The sequence below is a fragment of the Lepidochelys kempii genome, chromosome 12 (genome assembly GCF_965140285.1).
Source record: "Lepidochelys kempii isolate rLepKem1 chromosome 12, rLepKem1.hap1, whole genome shotgun sequence".
NCBI classification, from domain to species: Eukaryota; Metazoa; Chordata; order Testudines; family Cheloniidae; genus Lepidochelys; species Lepidochelys kempii.
In genome coordinates, this window is record NC_136391.1 from 38,979,621 (window position 1) to 38,999,599 (window position 19,979).

Genomic DNA, 19,979 nt, shown 5'->3' on the forward strand with positions numbered 1-19,979 from the left:
ACTTATTTTTGTACCGGAGTATTAAGGAATAATTTCCTCTTCTTTTTATTTTTTTGGACGGGAACGTGAGGGGAGAAAGGTGAAGTAAACTTGGACAGAGAGAGAGTCTGAAGGAATCTTTGGACTTTTTTTTTCTCTCTGAGTGTTTTGAAAGCCGTTAGTATAAAGTAATTCTGTACACTACAGCCATTCATAGCTCAGCTGGGGGTTGGAGAGTGTGTGTATATAGTGTGTGTCTGTGTGTGCCCGCACCGTGCTGGAAAAGAGAATAATTTGTTCACAATATAGTTTGGTGTAAAATAGGCCAGTTGTCTGAATGTGTATTTAGTATAATGTATAAGCGCAAGTATCAATAAGTCTATTTATTAGCTGAGCCTTGCACTAAACAGGCCTCTGAATAAACTATACAGATCCTGCAAAAATGTAAATTTTAGTTATCCCTTAGAGACATAATTACAGGAAAAAATAAAGACAGCGATTTACAGTTTGGGAAGCGGGACTCTTTTACTGCGGTTAGAGATATATTTTTTCTTCCTCTTTTCTTTGTAACTGCCGGTCTGTGCGATTAGCCGCCAGACGTGGCATTCTCCCTGTTCAGCGCACCTCTTCCACCTTCACCCCCGTCTGCTAATTAAAGAGACAAGGCGGGTGGGGTGATACCTTTTGCGGGACAAGCTTTCGAGCTCACACAGCGCTCTTCTTCTGGAGAGCTCAAAAACGTGTCTCTCTCACCGACAGAAGTTGGTCCAGTAAAAGATGCTCCCTCGCCCGCCTTGGCTTTCTAATATCCTGGGACCGACACGGCAACAACAACACTGCTAATTAAAGGAAAGTCATGTCTCCGTATTCCTGTTAATGTATTCCGCTGCTTGTGTTGGTGTACGGAACTCTTGAATTCCTCAACCCTCTGTGCCACTGGCTTTCCCTGGACCACAGTGAAAGGATTCATTCATGACTCCAGTCCTGCCTTCTTGAATTACCACACCCTGGGCCTCCGCTTCTCCGCCTTGCTCTGTTTTCCTTTCATTAACAGGATTCCCATATTGAATGTCTGTGAGAGGCTGGTGAGGGATGCTACATCTTGTTAGCCTAAGGACTGTACAAATCGCTGCCCTGTCACTGTCCTGCAGTTTCCCATAAGGTCTAGGGGGGGCTGGAAAGCCTAAATCCTAATCTCAGGCAGGTTTTTTTTTTTTAAAGAAATAGGAATATAAAACAGATTGAAATTGGAATGTGTTATTTATAGTGACAGTGCGGCCTCTGATTAGGTTGCCAACATTGTATTTCAAAAATAAGGGACTGCTTTCCTAGAACCCCCGGCCCACCTCTCCTCCTGATATTATTATTATTATTATTATTTATTATTTATGTAATAATTAATAAGCAGCACTCACCTACATTCGCCACGGGTATTTCTTGCTGCTTTTGGCACCACTCAGCAACTCCTGATCTTATTGTACAGAGATGAAAAAATAAGGGACCTCCCTTGTAACAAGGGACTGTTGGCAATCCTAGCTCTGACGGGCCTGTTGTTCGCAACTTAAGTGTCAGATAAATGGCTGCTTGAAAGTGCTAGGGAGGGGTACAGGTGTGTGTATAATCAGACCTAGCTCGTATCTCGTGTTTTTCATCCCTAGATCTTAAAGTGCTTTATAAAGGAGGTCAGTATCATTATCCCCATTTTACAGATGGGGAAACTGAAGCACAGAGACGGTACTTGCCCAAGGCCACCCAGCAGCTGGGTGGCAAAGCCAGGAACAGAACCCCCTAGTCCAGCCTAGTGCTCGATACACTGGCCCATGTTGAGCACTCACAGAGCCCGTTGGCTTCTAATGGAGTTGTGGGTGCTCAGCACCCACTGAAAATTACATCCAAGGTGCCTCAAGACAGACACCCCTGAAACTGAGGCCCCTTAAGTTAGTGGCCACTTTGGAACATTTTGGACTTATACGTTTGTGTGTCTGTCTGCATGAGGCTGTATACAATATATGAAAACAGCCTGTGTGTGTGTGTGTATGTGTGTGTGCGGGCGCATTTGAATTTGTGCGTGAGTGTATTACTGTATTGGGTGTGTATGGGACTGTAGGTGTGTTTTGAGTGTAACTGTACCTACATGCGTGTGTGCCTGTGGATAAGCCTTCACAATATACACGCGTGTCCGTCTGTCTGAATGTGCAACACAGAGTGGGTCTTTTCTTTCTATTTGTAGCACGCAAGCTGTAGCCTTTGTTAAAGGGAGATGGAATAGAAGAAAAGCTATTGCAGATTTAGGACCAGTGTTAGTCTGGTACGTCTCGGTGGAATTATATTTCAGCTGGTGTAGCTGTTCTCTTGGATTCAGGCTGAACATCGTGCCTTTCCCAGAGCTAGATTGGGCCAGATTCAGAAAATGAATTTCTAAGAAACCCCCAGTTGGGTGGGGGTAGGAAAGGGTCAGGGTTTGTCAGTTTACTTGGAGAAGAAAGACCAAGAAAATGAGAAGCCTTAGCGGATCCCTGACTGTAGCCATCCTAAAGGAATCAGCATATCAGTTCAGTCTTGTTTCCTTTTTCTTTTCTTTCTTCCACCAACTTGTCGCCTCTTTTATCTGCTCTTCAATTTTATTTCCTGGAGCTGGTCCAAAAAAGGCTCAAATTTTTCAACTAAAATGTCCACAAACATATTGCACGTTTATTTTCTGCACTGCGCTTTAAAATTTCTCAGGAGTCTGCCTGCCAGCTACTTTGTGTGGGAGAAAAAATGCAGCATGTTATGAAGGAGAGAGACACGCACACAGTACTCTCTCTATCTCAGGGACAAGTTACTTTTGTTCTTTCTTGTTTTGTCATTTACCTTCATCTAAAATATCCCTTTGACTGAAAATACATGGCTGCCCACTGTACATGGAAAATCACAGCTCAGGGATCGAAGAGTGACAGTGGAGGTGCTGAGGTGAGGGCTGGAAAGATGGTGACCATATAGGCGATGGGGAAATTGAGATGTTGTCAAGGCTCTGGCAGGGATACAGGGAACACCTTCTGGCATCAAAAGAGAGTGTTATTTGTTAGCTGCTTCAGATCTTGACTGACACTTCTCCACTCCTTCAGACCCTCTAGCCTTCTCCTCATTAGTAATCCCCACACTCACCCTTTCCTCATCTTGCCCTGTCTCTTGTGTTGGTCTTGTCTCCCATAGACTAAAAGCTGATCAGGAGGCAGTCAGTGCCTTCTCTCTCTGTGTTAAGCACTGTGGTAAATTAATGTTGCCATGTAAATGTGTTTTCAATAATAAATGTATTTAATATTTAAATGTCCATCTGACAGTTCCTGTCTGACTTGAAATGCCATGGAAGAAACCTCTGCCATTTTAATTTGCTCTTTCCTTTGGGTGAATGGGACACCCTGTGCCCCAAGTAACCCATTCCTTGTTGATTGATTGAAATGACTGCCCGCAAGCTAGAGGTATGGTGCTGTACAGCAGTTGCAGTTAGTCCATGTGGGTGTGCCAGAATTTCAAATGACTATGGAGCAGACTATCCTGCATCACTGGGCAAATATGGAAATACTGGACTTATGGGTGGATATAGGGTCAATGGTTGGAAGTATTTGTTGTCCTCATCTCTGATTTATAGGTTGTAGTTACTTGGATTGTGGATGTTTGTGTCTGAAGCAAGGAACAATTGAAAGCCAAGTGCTGGTAACATTGGGTACACTGATGTTAAGGGTTCTGAGAATATTGTAATAGGGTCAGCTGCCTTTTGAGCACCCCCTTGTGGCCAGAGATTTCTCTGTGGAACCCTGACTCTGTTTCCCCCTCTTCAGGGCCCCTTAAGAACTTGCACACAGACTTCTCCCTGGGTTAACACCACCTTTGCCTGGGGTAGGTTTAATAAAAGGTTCAAAACAGTCCTCAGGTCCCAAAATAAAGTCCGTCACCGTAATACAAAAGTTCATACTGTGACATCTTCTCTGACAACTAGAGCTCTTTCTTCCGTCAGTCTGTTCTCACAGCCAGTCCTCCCAGGTCTTCCTTGCTGGAGCTCAGCCTTCTGGCTCTGAGCTCCAGGCCCAAACACAGGCAGGATTTCCCGCATTGGGCTCTGGCCTCCAAACTCTCCTTCTATCAGGGTCTTCTCTGCAGGCACCTTTCTCACACTCTGCAGTTTCCTACACTGCCCCTCTCCTTGCAGCTTCCTGCTGCTTCTTAGAGTGGAATCAGATGATCCGTCTTGGCTGTGACTCATTCAGTAATCTGGGGTGATTAGCCCCAGGCCCTCCAGTCCTCAAGGGGCAAGCCACCCTGTTACAGACAGATTTGTACAATGGCCTCCAAGAACCTTCCTTTGGACCTTCTCACTGGGCAGGTAGCTGCTTACCCAACCTGCATGCTCCAGACACCTTGGGCATGTCCAAATCAGAGATGGGTCCCAGCTGAGGAGTTTGGATCAGGATCCAAACGTTCCCCAAATGTGGGATGTTCAGGGCTGAGGTTTGGTTCTGCCACATCACTAGGGCAAAGGTGGGGTTTGTGTTTGCGACACTTCCGGGTGCAATTTTTGAGTCTGTTTTTGAATGTTTGGCCCTGATGCTGAGCCCTAAAGATGGACCCGAGGAGCAGAATGTGGGTCCTGAGCTGGAGTTGGGTTTTGACAATCCCACCATTTGGGATGAGAGCTGGGTTTGGCTCACTTTGAGTCTAGGGGAAATTTACAAAAATCAGAGCTGGGAAATCTCCCCAAAGACTGAGTCTTTGGATCCGGGGCATCGATTTGGGACAATCCGTAAAAAACATGGTGGCCATAGTCTTTCTGACAATGCAGTGAGGGAACTCACATGGTCACTTTTTTCTCCCCCATCTCAGTAATGGCCACTGGTTTCCTAGGAATGACCTCTGCTGTCCTCCTCCAAGTGGCAAGTAAATATCATCAGGTCTTTGAGTCAACAGGCACCCAGCTTGCCAGCCTTCACTTCTGTGTGAGCATCTGGCAGAAGTAAAAGGAAATCAGGAACAAATGAATATTCAATCAGCTGGCACAAACATCTGAGTGCAGAGTGGGACATCTCTGTGCACAGTGGCTGTTTGAGCAGCATTCCATGTGACTGCTCCATCTGCAATTGCCAGACACCAGGCATATAGGTAAATGTGAGTGCAGCGAGCAAAATTTTCACTATCGTAGCCCATGGAGCAGTATGTTAGCCTGCAGTCTGCAGTGCCCAGTAAAAACAAGCAAATGTGTGTTGGGTGTCATGGAATCAATTTAAAGTGTGATAGAACAAGTTTCTTCATTGTTAATATCTAATACCTTAAACAGGTTTAGTTCCAGATGGAAATCAATACCACCTGCAAGTGAAGTGATCATTAGTCATGCATCTTAAAGCAAATGGGATGGATTTTATTTTAATACAGCCATATATTTTCAGCTGTGTTTATTAGCAAAACATTGAATGCAAAGAGATGCACCTGGCTTTGATTTATGTCACATGAGAAATGTCTTGACCAAGGCAAAAGCAAAGAACTTTGAAAGGAAAATGTCATTTTATTGTGTGGAACTAGAATCTCTCTCTGTGACAATGACAAATGTTTTCATGTAAGTGGATGCAAAACAATTATATGAATACAGCCTGTATTATAATATTCATTGTTTTACTGTTGGTCTGCTTTTCCAACAAAGCACAATACATGGGCTAAAAGTTTCATCTCACATCAGCCTAAATTTATTGGCTTCAGTGAAGTTTACTGTGGACTTATACCAATTTTGCCGAAAGCAGGTGACCCTACATTCATTTTACTTCTCACTGTATGTGTATGTCTTTATGCATGTTAACACATGGGCACTGTGCATACACACTATGTGGGCATGCTATTGTGTTTGTGTTTGTTTTAAAAACATAGGTCCTTTCTAAATTTTGCAAAACAGTTGTTAAGACAAGCATGCTAGTGATGTTCTCTAGAGAATATGTGACATACTACCAAGGTGATGCATTGAATATGTTCTCCATGGTATAGAGGTCTATAAAGGAGAGGGGATTATATAGTTTTCCTGTCATATATACTATTGAACTATAATCCCTGAGCCTGCAGAGACTTATGTACATGCTTGACTTTCAGGGAGTACTCACATACTTACAATTAGGCCTATGCAGAAGTTTCCTGGGATGAGGCTGTGGTGTGTAAAGGTGGTAGTTGTCTTGAGGTGTGAGCAGGACACTTGGGTACTGTTCCCACTCTGATTTGCTGTGTGACCTTGGCATGCCACTTCATCTTGCTGTGTTTCCGGTGATCCACCTGTAAAGTGGGCATAACGTAATAGTGCTCATTAGATCGGGCTGGAAAACGGGGAAGTGGGAGAAGAGGGAGATTACAACATTTTTCGAAACTTTAGTTTCTGTTTCTCATCAGAATAGGTTTGTGTTGCACTTTGAGATCCTTTAAAGGAAAGTCACTACAGTAGTGCAAACTAGTGAGTATTATTATATACTGCTTCTCCATAGTATACAGATCTGGAACGAGAGAGAATCTTTATCTTTGTGTCGGGAACTGTAAAGGAGCACGTGATGCGGGTTGTCCACGTTATATAAGACAATAGTACAAAATATGACACAGATTCTCTGTAGTATATAGCAATGACAATACAACTGAGAAATGTTTGGTTGCTTTTGAGGCTTACGTCAAAACCACATGCATTTTATTACCATCAAAGCCAAAAGTCGTTTTAGACCCAGTACTCCAATCTGTTGATCCCCAGGCCATCTTCTCCAAATCATTTTGTAGTTGTTCCCATACACAGTCTAACCATATGCACTTATAAATATTACTGTATCAGAATCAGTTTGGATGGTGTCCAGCCTAAGACTTTTATTGAAATTCCACTTGATTGTCAAGATTAGATGACAAATAATTCCCTACGTTTATGGAGCTACATACCTAATAAGCCTAATTTGAAAAGGAATTTGGTCTTTATGCAGTGGAAATCCAGATTGGCTTCACATGGGGTTTCAAGTGCCCTAACTGCTTCTCCCAACAGAGAATGTGGGGACAATCCTTTTTACCTTTTAATCATTAAAAATGACGAGGAGAGTATTGTTGAAACAAGACGCACCATGGGGCAGCATTCTTCTTTTAGTTACACTGGTGTAAATCAGGAGCAGCTGCAGTGAAGTCAGTGCAAGTAAAGCCTGATGCTGCTCTCAGTTATGCCAGTGTAAATCAGGAGCAGATGCAGTGAAGTCAATGCAAATAGAGCCTGATTCTGCTCTCATGACACCAGTGTAAATCCAGAGCAGCCGCACTGAAGTCGCTGGAGATAGGGCCTGACTCCACTCTGTTACACTGGTGTAAATCAGGAATAATCCCACTGATGCCAAGAGCGTGACTCTGGGTTTACACTGGTGTAACTGAGATTGGGGTGCAGAGGATATGTGTCTTTGATACTGTAACCTAAAATTGGCAGCTTTCCCTTCTCTGGCAGGAGTTTAGAAATGTTGCCATCTGAGATTGTTTTTCAAAAAGGCCCGAAAATGCAGTCTATTATCTGATATTTTGTAGGAGCTTTTTTAATTAAGGTCTTGGCTAAGTTTTGATTAAAGGCGTGTGGTGGGGGTTTTTCCCTTCGGGATTTGGCATGCACCCAGGCCTGTCATCCTACCAATGCTATGGCCCTACTTTTCCCCCTTTGCTATATTTTGAGCTGTGTTTTTTCCTTTTTTCCCCTCTTTTTCTTTCCACCAGAGGTGCAGATAAATCACTATGGTCTCTGCTCAGCTTCTCTCCTGTTCCTGTAGACTAACTTCTGTGTGCTACTGGCTGGTGCAGCTTCGAGGGGGCGTGCGCTGCAAGTCTCCGTGCCTGTGGTCAGTAATGAAGACTTCTCTTTTTATCCACAGATTACTGAGGAACTGCACAGGGCTAGACTGCAGCTCTTAATTCCCTTCCTTTTCCATTGAAACGCCACACAGGAGAACGCAGCCCTTCCATCCCTCAGATTTATAATGAGGTAAGTAAACACCCTTTTGTCATTTAGGGTTGTTCACTGATGGAATGTGAATATTATTTGTGTTTGGCCTGTAGACGAGGAGGGGGAAAATGTGCTATTTGCCGCATGTCAGTGTTCTGGGTTTTTTAATACCTTGGCTCCCAGCATGTGCTTGAGTTATTTCCGAGGGTTCTTGTTTTCTTTAGTAATCTGCTTTGCTACGGGGTCCTGCATTGCACTGAAAAGTACCTTTAACTTAACTTTGTTTTTCCCTCTTCCCTGTTTTCACTCAGTGTCACAATTGCAAGCGTTAAAAACGATGCTTCTCTGCTCTGAGGTATTTCAGCTATTTGTGTCATCCCAGAGCTTTTTTTCAATAATGGCCTTTTATTTTTACAGCTAAAAATTCCTTCTCCCTACCCCCACCCCCCCTTTTTTTTTTTATTAGATGTCAATGTGGTCATGTTTCCGTGGGTTTGGTATTAGTCACGGGAACCCCTAAGATAAACACGGCTTGGCTTCTGCTGTCATTGCTCTGCTGCCTTTTGTAAACTCAAAACTGCTTGCATCAAGAAAATGCTCTGATTTTTCTTTCCCCTGGTGTGTGATAGTCCCTGTGTCTCTGAGAGACAAGGAGTTAATACCGTTATTTCCCCCCCCGAGTTCATCTGGTATTTTTTTTAAAAAAGGATGTGAAGATAGATCTGCTCATCTGCTGTACAGAGAAGTTGCCTTTGATGTGAGTTCTTCCTTGGTTGGTTTTTAAAAAAAAAAATTTAGCCCCTTTCCTCTCGCCTGCTATGTCTGGAGTGCACTTAGGAAACTGCATTCCCCTGCTGGCTACTACTAGGGACAGTTTAATGTGCACTTGCAACGTTTTAGGAATCACCCATGCATTGTGTCACTAATACCTGGCCTGTGAAGCAACCCCATCCCCAGCTGGCTTTTCCTTTGCAGAATGCAACCCTCTGGGGACTCTGTCAGTGTCTCCTGGCTCAGCTACTCAGCGTGTAGAAGACACCTGGACTTGCTAGGATAGTACAAGAAAATGACTCACAATGGCACCTCTCATTGCACAAACCAGTTGTACCTTCGCAGCTGTGCAGATGAACTGCATTCTACTGGGGTTTGCACGGTTTGGTTTGGTTTAGTTTTCCTTTTTCGCTCATAACAAAGAAAATGGATCCTGCCACTTTAAGACAGGAGTCACTTTAAGTGACTTTCCATTTGCCTCTTATGGAGAGCTGAGAATTGTGGTTTCCTATATTTCCTTTGAATCGTGTGCAGTAGTTAGAGTGAGTTTTTAAAAAAAAACAACTACTGTACATTTTGGAAGCTTTTTCTTCTGCAGCAAGGTACAGACGAGAGGGAGGGAGAGGATCCCCTGTATTTGGAGGAGTGAAGAAGTGGAGAGGTTTTTTATTTTTCCGTTACCATTTTATTTTGGCTCCCTCCCATCCCGCCCCCCCCTTTCTCTGTGTGGTGTCTCCATATGATGAATTGTGTAAGAAATAATGTACAATGCCAGATAGGCATTTCCTCAGTACAGTGCGTCCTATTATAATTGGCATCCAGCTTAGACTGGTGGGGTGACAGATCATGGATCTCTGCCGTACCACTGAAATAAACCAGGATTTTTTGAGAAAGGTGGACGCTGCGCATCTTGTGTCAGGCGCAAGTCTGCTGTGTTTGCTTGAACAGCTGTGACGTGATTCCAGGGTTCGTGAACTGATGGAGTTAAAAGCAGGCACCAGCTTGGGGCTGGGGTGGAGGGAGAATCACCGAATTAAATTTTACTTTCTTTGCACAATGTTCACTCTGAAAAAATAAGCAGCAGCCTTGAGGGGGGTTGAGGGAAGGGTTCTGTTTCCTCAATTAACTGGGACTTGCCTTCTTTTGACAAACGGAAGACAGCGCGTTTTAGACTCTGGATTTGTGGAGCTGTCTCAAAGTGCCAAGTCTGGTTATACAGCAACTTTTGAGTGTTTGGTTGAGGAATCTGAGTCACTCTGTGCTACTTAACTCCTTAGAGGCTGGACAGCTTCAGAAACCATTCCCTAGTCATGTAGAATTCAAACACCAATGCTGCCCGGCATCAGGCTGTTGGCGGCTGAAGCCCTTTGAGAAGAATACGCCTCATCTGTTGTAGGTGTCAGTAGCATACCTGTCCAGGTCCTGAATACATGGCAGATGGGCACCGGACGGTACGGGGCATGGGTGAATTTTCCAAAACCAATAATAACAACAATCATAATCCCTTAATTTTATTATCACTGCCACTGTTGTTAATAATATCAATGGGTCAAATGTTAACATTCTGACTCATGCAAAAACTCCCATGCCCTTCAATGGGAGTCTGGAATGAGTAAACACTAAGGATGTAAGTTTTTGCCCAGAGATAATATATGATATGATTGTAGTCCCTTTCCTACAAAGGATCATAAAGCAGTCTACAAACAGCGTAGACAGGGGTCACTTTTCCCACCCTAAAAACGAAGTCACACCTGGGGTGGACCATGACAGCTGCACAACAGGCTGGGACAAGGAGTGGAGGAGGACACCTTAACCATTCGCAGTTGCAGGGGGAATGCTCGTAGGCAGAACGGAGTTTTCTAAAGTGTAATTTGGCCAGAACACTGGGGTTAACATCTCTACATGTATGAAAAGTGACCTGGGGTTTTTAATAATCCAGAGTAGCCAGAACTTCAGTTCTGTGTCCTATCCAAAGAAGGTACCACCAGGGTGGGACGTTGGATTAGTATTGACTCAGTTGGATCACCAATATTTCTTCCTGCAGTGCCTGGTTTGTCCTTCCATGCAAGTCCTGACAAGGCCTAATGCTGCTGCCCCTCAAGAGAGCTGAAGTTTGCATTTGGGCGAAGCAGCATGATTAGGTTAAGAGATTTATTTTTAAACAACCCAAAAGATACCACCAAAATAAAAAGGCTGATTTCTCATTTACACTAGAGCCCCGTTACACCGCTTTGACAGTATAAGGGAGCCTTAATATGAGTGCAAATTATATTTACTTTAAGGCCCTCTTACACTGCAGGTAAATGAGAATTAGGCCCAAAGTTTTCTGCACAGAAGGTTAGCGCATCCAGTTGGAACTGGCTTGATTCACATTTACCCCATGGATACTTTACACCATTTTTGCTGTGTAAAGCGGCCTTTAAAAGGATGCAAATGGAACTTAAATATAATTTAAAATTTCTTACATTGCCAGAGTGGTGTAAAGGGACCTTAATGTAAGCAAGAATCAGGTCCTATGTATATATTCAATTTGGCTGGTGGGTATTCATTCTGCAGAAGACGTCTCAGACTTGCATCTAGGTTTTTTTTTTTTTTTTTTAATAAATCTGGAACCCAGATTGAATGTTAGATATGTGGATGTAAATAAAGTATAAACCAATGGAGTTACTCCTGATTTACAGCAGTGTAAATGAAATCAGAATATGGCCCCTAAGGAGTAGCAGCTACTTGAATAAAGTATATTCTTGGTTTGCAAAGTAGTTTAAAACACATGCCATAAAAACCTGATGTAAATGAACCAACAATGTATCTTTTATCGTTTAAAAACCTGTATCTTACTTTTGTTTTGTTTTGTCTTTTCCTTTGGCCGTTAGAACTTGAAATCTGTGTCATTATTGCCATAACTTCCTGCATTGCTGAAGCACTCCTGGTGGTTTGTTATTGTGGGGTTGCTTCTGAGCGCTGGGTAATACATGCTGGTTTGTTGCTCTAGATTGCTTATGAATATTGGACGTGCATGCAGGCTTTTTATGAATGAGCATGTGCTCACATTCACCTTCATCGCAGGGTAGCTTATGAGAACTGAGATACTAGCGCTCGTGTATTTTAAAAGCACACAGAAGTGCTTGTGGTAGAGGATAAAGGCGTTAACACTTCCATGGAGATTGCTAAGAGATAAGCAGGGGAGGGGGGCTGGATAAATTTAATATCTGAAAATACTGACAGTATTCTCTTAAAGAGCCAGCATTGTGTATTCTACTCTCATGTGTGCCCTGTACATCTTGGATTTTGACATCACTTAAAGGATAGAGTTCATAAAACTGGGCTAATCTAGGAGACGTTTCTGGTAATGCAGCTGCAGGAACACATCCTTCCTTCAGCAGCATGGGAATTTCCTACAAGAGCAAATGTCCTGTGTTTTCTGTATCATACATAGCCTCTTTCCAGTTCTCCTCTAGAAAACATGAGCTATATCTCAACCAAATGTATGCGGGGAGGTAGGTATGGTCCAGTGGACAGGACACAGGACTCTGAGTCAGGATGTTTGAGTTCTGTTCCTGCGTATGCTATGGACTTGCTGCTGTGTGTCATCGGGCAAGTCATTGCCCTTCCGTGTGCCTCAGTTTCCGCATCTGTAAAAAGGGAATGGTGCATTAGCTTTCTAAAGTGCTTTGATGGATGGCAGGCACTGTGTAAGTCCTAAACGGTTATTTATTCTCTCTCTCTCTCTTTGACTGGAGCTCAGCAGGACACAATAGCAGGAGAGTGCAGATGAGTCATCAAGTATGCATTTGATTTTGCTAATGATGTTCCTTGTAGTTTTTACACCCACTCCCTTACTGGTGACTTCCTGGGAAATCTGATAGAGCTCTCACATCTGCTGTTATCTCAAACCAAACAAAGGAGATGCACAGTGTTCTGTGAAAACCCTGCTTCCCTAGCTTCCTGTGGGGTACAAAGCTCAATTTCAGTGTATTAACTCTGGAGACACTATATTTTTGTTCATTGTTTGTTTGTGCTCAACTTTCTACAAGTCACAGGCTTCTACATCAGTTGAGCCCTCGCTGAGGTGTTTCTTCTTTCATCGCCTTAAAACCTGGCTGCCACACCCCAGCAAGCTGCAGTATTTAACGTCTTGATCCCAAAACCGTTAAGCACCTTTCCTCTGGTCTCCTCAATGCTGAGCGCTATTTGTCTCTAATTTACCTTTTCCTCACTCCTCCTGCTTTCTGAGTCATGTATTGATGCCACAGTCCAGCTTTTGTGACATCACCAGTGTTTCAGTGGGGACGTCATCACTGGATTGTCGGACGCGTCTATTTCTCTGATCCCTTGCTTATCAGAAACTATAGGAACAGAAATGCAGGAAAAGTACAGCACTTATAGGTAGTTTAATGGCTTTTGAATCACGCTCTAGGATCCTGGTTATAAGTGAGTCATGAAGCTGTGGGGAGTGTGTAATTTTGCCTGCGTGCACACTTAAATGCACTACTACACAAGTGCCTGCATGTACAGTTGAAAGATTCTCACACCTCTGTGCACAGGTGATAGAACTGTATGAACTCTGGAGTTGCCATTTCCAGGCGGCTGAGGCTTCTGTGTTCCTGAAAGGAGGACCTTGGAAATCTTTCATCAAAAATATTAAGAAGCAGGGGGATGGGCTACTATGGTGATGGAGGGGCCATTGATGCCAGAGACGGATGTTTGCTAATCCTCAGGGGATTCTTATTGGGTGCTGGAATCTTTCACCACTAGGTCACTGGCTTGAACCCAGCCAAGGCATTAGGGGCTGATCTGATAGCCATTGAAGTCAATGGTAAGGCTCCCCTTGACTTCACTGGGATAGGTTCAGTACCTTAGCGACCGACCATTGAAACTGTCTGTTGGCCTATGTGAAACGAGTGCACAATTCTCAGACCTGTTCCCAGAGGGTAGGTGCCATCACCACAGGAGGGCACTGGTTGGCAACCTTTTGGCGAGCTCCAGAAGAAAGTCCAAGGCTGGCGTTAACCCAGATATTTATTTATTGCTGTGGGGTTCTCTTACCTCTACCCGAAGCATCTGGCACTGTCAGAGACAGACAAGGGACTAGATGGTTCTCCAGGACTGTCAGCTAAGCACCTTCCACTCGCACCAAAGTCACTTGATGGAAGTATTTGTTTGGTGCAAGTGAACAGGATGTTTGAAGTGTGTAGTTTGGCTTTGTGATGATATTAAATGTATCGCTGAAGGTGCAGGCCCACTGCAGCTGCTGAGCCATACCAGAAAAATGATCTTCCACAGACTTTCAGTGGCAGCGTGGAAACAGCAGCGCCCAGATGCTTGCATTTCCCACCAGCCGTTTACAAAATACATGAGCAAAATCTGATGGGTAACGACTGGAGCTCTCTCTGTTAAGTGGGTTTTGGTTTGCTTTTTTTTTTAACTCTGCTTCTCCTCTTCCACTAATGGAGTAATGGGTATTATTCTTAATTGTCCTGTGCAATTGGTCTGATCAGTGCACAATTCTGTTTACGCCTCTCGGGATGGAATTTGCTAGTCATTCTGTGTGCCTGGACAGGCATGAGCACAGTTCGTGAATTGCCCTCACAATAACTCCTCCTTTGGAAATGGGAGGGTGTCCCTCGCCTCTGTTTGCCAGAAGCTGGGAATGGGTGACTGGGGATGGATCACTCGATGATGACCTGTCCTGCTCATTCCCTCTGGGGCACCTGGCACTGGCCACTGTCAGAAGACAGGATCCTGGGCTAGATGGACCATTGATCTGACCCAGTAGGGCTGCTCTTATGTTCTTAACCACGTGCGGCCATTGGAGAGAGCTGTTTGGCAAGGATCTATTTCTCTTTTATGGTTGATCGTTCATAGAAATTGTGCTGGCTCCTGAATTTCTAGTGCTGCTGAAGCTGGTGGAGAATGGCTTCTGCAAGCGTAAATGCTCAGGAGTGAATCTTGTGTACGAGTGCCCAATGGCATGGTAGTGAGAGGCCCCAAGGCTGTTACTGCCATCACCTATCTAGCTAACGAGCTAATTTCTAGGGTGCACCTTGGTATCAACATAGCTCTTAATACGGAAGTGAATTGCTTTCTTTTTCCTGTTTTCACCCATTGGAGGGGCTTCCCTACCCGCCTCAGGATCCCGACCCACCCACCCCCAACCTTCTCAGCCTCGTATCATGGCCAGGAGCAGAGTCGGGTTGAACTCCTTTTGGAGCCAGAAAATGCCTCCTTGCTCATCCAGAAGAGTAGCAAGGAGCGATGTGAGGCTCACCCTTTCCCCTGGGGAGTGGGAGGGCTGTCAAATTTATTTTAAAGCATGGCAGCATTTGAACTACAAAACCACGGCTGGAATCAAATTTCTGCGTCCCTCCCATAGATAGCTAGGGATCCGCTTATAAAGACGTGAACAATGTGGCCCAGAGTCAGTGTCCCTTTTAAAAAGAAATCTAAAAAAAAACCCCAAAAGTTTTGCTCTCTGCTTTTGTTTTTGGAGCTGCTGCTTTTTAATTAAGGATACCTGTCTTAGCTCTGTGAGTTGATGGCAAGAGGGAATGTCTCGCCATGCCGGGTGTCAAGAATCATTTCATTCCCCTCCTGTCAACTGTCATCTTTAATTAGCACCCTGTGACTCAACTGCAGCTTAAAACTGCGCTTCAATAACGGGCCACCTGTCGCTCTTGGGGCCTGGCTCGGGGCTTTCCATTCAGAGAAAATACGTCTATGGGAAGTGAGTTTAATGGGACCCAAGTGCTTTGCTCCGTGTTCAACTGAAGGTTTGTTTTTCTTCTTAACCGAAACGTGTCCTTGAAATCCAAGGGAATCTCTGGCTAATGAACCCATTTGCTCTCTCTGCTGTCAGTTCCATGCCAGCACAGCGGCATGGATTTCAGCGCTGCTCCGTTGGGTCACAGGATGGAAGGGGGCTGATCCTGGGCCTAGAACAGGAGCAATAAATAGCCAGTAATGTAACCTAAGGCCTGATTCACCACTGTGTTCTTCCAGGGTTACAGCAGCCTAACTCTACTGACCTCACAACTGGAGTAACAGTAGTACTTTGAGGGGAAAACCCCCTGCTGTTAGTTTTCTTTCCAAAGTCAAGGGCCCGGTTTTAAAGGTGTTTAGGCATTGCTGTGATCAGTGCTGCAATACTGAACTCGCATCTCATTTTCAAAAGGGATTTAGACACCCATGAGCCTAAATCACATTGGCTGCCAATGGGCTTTTGTCTCCTAAGTACTTAAATTACTTTTGAAAATGAGACGTGGGCTCCTAAAACAATGAGCGGCGCAACACTGACTGCGGCAATGCCTAAATACCTTTAAAAATTGGGGCCTAGGTCTGCTCCGATTCTCCTGCTCTTGTTACCTGGAGATGCAGCAAGCCAAGCATGGCATAAAAATCCTGGACTTTAAAAGGAGGTAGACATATGGATGCAGAAAGGACATATGGGATTGCAATGCAGCATGTTGTAGTAGGCCAAGTATCGGACTCGGGACAGGAACTCTCAAGTTCTACACGTGGCTTCTGCTATCAAATCACTGTACAGGCAATGGGGAGCCTCTGCTCCCTATCTGTATGTCCTGTCTGTTATTGCTCACTCACATGGGTTGGTGGTAATTCGCGAGTGCTTGTCAGAAACATAGAAAATTGGACCAAACCCTTCTGCTCTCCTGGTATGTCAGAGTCGAAGAAGCAGATTTTATTTATTTATTTATTTATTTAATTTAATTTATTTATTGTAACTGACAAATAGTGAAGAACGACATTTTACAGGGATGAGAGGAAGCCAACGGTCTATCAGGCATTCTATTAAACTGGAAAAGGAGAACATCCAGACTCCAGCTGGTGGAGTGTAACTGACCTGGCTTGGCCGGCTCAGGACCAATAATTCACTTGTTTTTGTGTTTAATTACAAATGTAAAAACCCCTTTCTTTTAACAACAACAAAGCCTTGAACCACACTTCAAAGTTGGGTTTCTGGGACAGTTGCATACCTTTTAAAAATAGCCTTCTGAGTGGTGCCAAAAGCTAAATGGATTGCAGAGAACAGGTCCTGCACATGGGGCTTTCAAACAGCATGTCAAGTGCTGCTTTGCGATCAGCCGCGCTTTGTGACTCTGCCCAGGATTCTCCAGGAGACGAACTCACAGACTCTGAATATTAACACCAGGGGAGCTGCAGCAGCACCCCTGTATTTCTCAATAGGCTTTGGCTATTATTTCCCTCTCATGTGCTTTTCCCTAGGAGTGGAGGCATTGAAAAGCCACAGGAGACATGAGGGAATGTAATAACAAAGGATGTAATTGACATCTAAAGCCAGTGCCTTAAAGGGATACTGTCAACTTAGCTGTTTTGAAATTGTCTTATTATTATTATTTATATTACAGTAGCACCAAACAGAGATCAGGGCCCCATTGTGTTTAGAGCTCTACAAACACATCATAAGAGACCATCTGGCCTGAACAGATTATAATCTCAATGGACATGACAAAGGGTTGGGAGGGGTGGGGGGAACAGAGTCAAAACAGAACCCAGGTCTCCTTTCCCCTAGTTCAGTTCCCCCTTTTAGATCATCCTGTCTGTCTGTGATGCCAGTCCTAAATCACTACGCAGACCTAGACTAGACTTCTGTTTCTGACACAGCTCCCATTAAATAGTATGTCATGACAGTGGCCTTTAAAATTACTTTTAAAAATAACATTTTTTCTGCTTCCTTGTCTGTGGTTATAAGGGTCTTTTGAGTTAGTTCATCTTTTCATAGATTCCAAGGCCAAAAGGACTGACCTCCTGTATAACACAGGACAGAGAACTGCCCCAAAATAATTCTCAGAGCAGAGCTTTTAGAAAAACATCCCAGCTTGATTAAATTGGCAGTGATGGAGAATCCACCACAACCCTTGGTAAATTGTTCCAGTGGTTAATTACTCTGTGTTAAAAATGTACGGCAGTCTGAATTTGTCTAGCTTCAACTTCCAGCCATTAGATCATGTTAGACCTTTCTCTGCTAGGCTGAAGGGCCTGTTATTAAATATTAGTTCCCCATGTAGATGCTTTCAGACTGTAATCAAATCCCTCCTTACCCTTCTCTTTATTAAGGTACATAGTTGGAGCTCCTTGAGTCTACCACTGTAAGGCAGGTTTTCTAATCCTTTAATCATTCTCGTGGCTCTTGTCTGAACCCTCTTCAATTTATCAGTATCCTTCTTGAATTGTGGTAATCCCTTGTAGCTGACTATGTAGGGAAACAGTGAAACTGAATATGTTGACAAAGTGCTGTCAAATGACCAGAGTAAATACACTGAAAATAGAGACAGAGGTTTTCTCACCAACTGCATTCAGTTATGAGGTTCACTTAGGTAAATGCAAACATTTCAAACAGAATTATGACTCAGTACTTTAAAATCTGCTTTGATTTCACTGGGTAGAGTTTGGGCTGTAGAGGTCAGATATTTAGGCCGCAATTTAGGAAAACACTTAGGCATCTGCGTAAGCCCCTTTGACATCCAGGAGAATTATGCACAGAGTTACAATGTTTTGCTGAGTCGGGGCCAAATTTGATTCAAATCCCCTCAAGAGTCGAGGAGGTATCTGAGTCCAGGGTTTTGACAGGAGCCTGCCTCTTTTCCCAAAGTATAGATGCAGCAGCATATTTGGCGCAGACTTTAAAGAGCAAAGTCAGAGGCTTTAGATGGCTGAGGTCAACCTGTACTGTGCCGTATTTTCAGCTTGAGGCACAATCTGTGTGCCGGTCAAATGTGCACATTCTCGTTGAACCCACGACCTCTGAATTTTGTAAGCACTGATTGGGTAGCTGATACCCGGCAACCTGCTTGCTCCTCAGTTATCCGGCTGCATACATGCAAACAGGAATTATGCATGCAAATCAGATAGCCAACTTCTTCCAAACTATCTGCTTGCTGCTTCCTACTGCAAGCAAGAATTTTCAGCGGACGGTTGTCTTAATTCTGTAGAAATAGTTTTCTGATCTAAGGAATATAAGTTAGAGCTAGAGACTGGGAGTCAGGCTGCTGAAATACTCTTAGTGTTTTGTTTATTTTTGTAAGTGCCCACTTAACTTCGATAACTAATAAACATTTTGGAAAAAGAAAGCTGTCGTTAAAGATTCCACCTTTCCGCGGTGCCTTCAATGAAGATGTTAGAGTTCCTAATATGCATCTCTGAGACCTCCAGGAGGCAAAACTAGGACATATCAGATTTGACTTTCTGGATATTTCTAAAGTAAAAAATAAGTTAGTGTGGGGGAGGAAACTTTTCAGTCTTCTTTATACATCATAAAGCTACCACTCTGGCAAATCACCTTTAGGATGGTTTTAGTGATGAAAATGGTAGTTACCTTTGCAATGAACAATGAATTTCCAGAGCTTTGATTTAGTCAAAGGAAAGTGGCAGTTGTACCATAAAAAAGGTAGAGCAGGATCAGAAATTAAAAGTAAGTCTTATTGTTTCTGCATTGTAATTTAGTGCTTTCAGCCTGTTTTTTTGTCTAATTGTTAAGAGAATCAGATGGCAACCGCTCCACTGTACTCCTGCGTTGCTCAAATGGCCCGATGTATCGTTGACAAAGTCAGGTCCTTCAGCTTAGCCATAGGCTCTTCACGTAGGCTCTGTAATGGGGCTTGTTCAGCTTCTGTGAAGGCAAAGGTTTTCAAGCCATTATGTGCAAGGAGTGGCAGGTCGCTAGTGAAGTTTATTATCTTACGTGGTTTGCATGAAGCCCTGCAAACCAGTGGAAGCAAATGGCTATCTTCCGTAGATGAAACTTGGCTCCCGGGAGAAGCAGGCTGCATTTAACTCTGGGAACAGCTCTCCGTATTTGGAGCGTGCTTTCCTTGGATGTCTATGCTGTATTTATGCAGGCTGGTATGTGGGGAATAATTAGAACCTCATCCCAGCTACTTGAGGAGCATGTTTTCCATTCTTGATGTTGACAGGTCAGGCCATCAGGCTGTCCCTTTGTGCCGAAAAACGTTGATGTTTTATCGTTGCTGAAAACAAAACAAGGGCTAGTGGAGTTCTTGGACCACAGAGGAGGATGCTTGTTATTTATAGAGTGCCAGAGGCGAGCATGATGCTTCTCAATCATGTAAAAATGCCAGGTCTCTGCTCCTAAGTTCGACTTAATATAGTGAGGGAGGATAAACACAGAGCCATTGTGAGAGGCCCTTGTGTGGCCATACAGGGCACACACAACTTGCATGGCTGTATAAGGGCTGCTCACCATATCTGCCGCTGGGAAGAAGGATGCTGAATGAGGGCA

The 19,979-nt window shown here is 43.9% G+C and overlaps 1 protein-coding gene across 1 annotated transcript in view; it reads left to right on the forward strand.

Annotated features, from left to right (window-relative positions):
- Nucleotides 1–19,979, forward strand: part of ZNF469 (zinc finger protein 469) — a 411,666-nt gene that overhangs the window by 298,056 nt on the left and 93,631 nt on the right. Inside the window, exon 10 of the mRNA XM_078848136.1 lies at nucleotides 7,863–7,972. The gene's annotated coding sequence lies outside the window, so the exon portion shown is untranslated. The remainder of the gene's footprint in view (nucleotides 1–7,862; nucleotides 7,973–19,979) is intronic.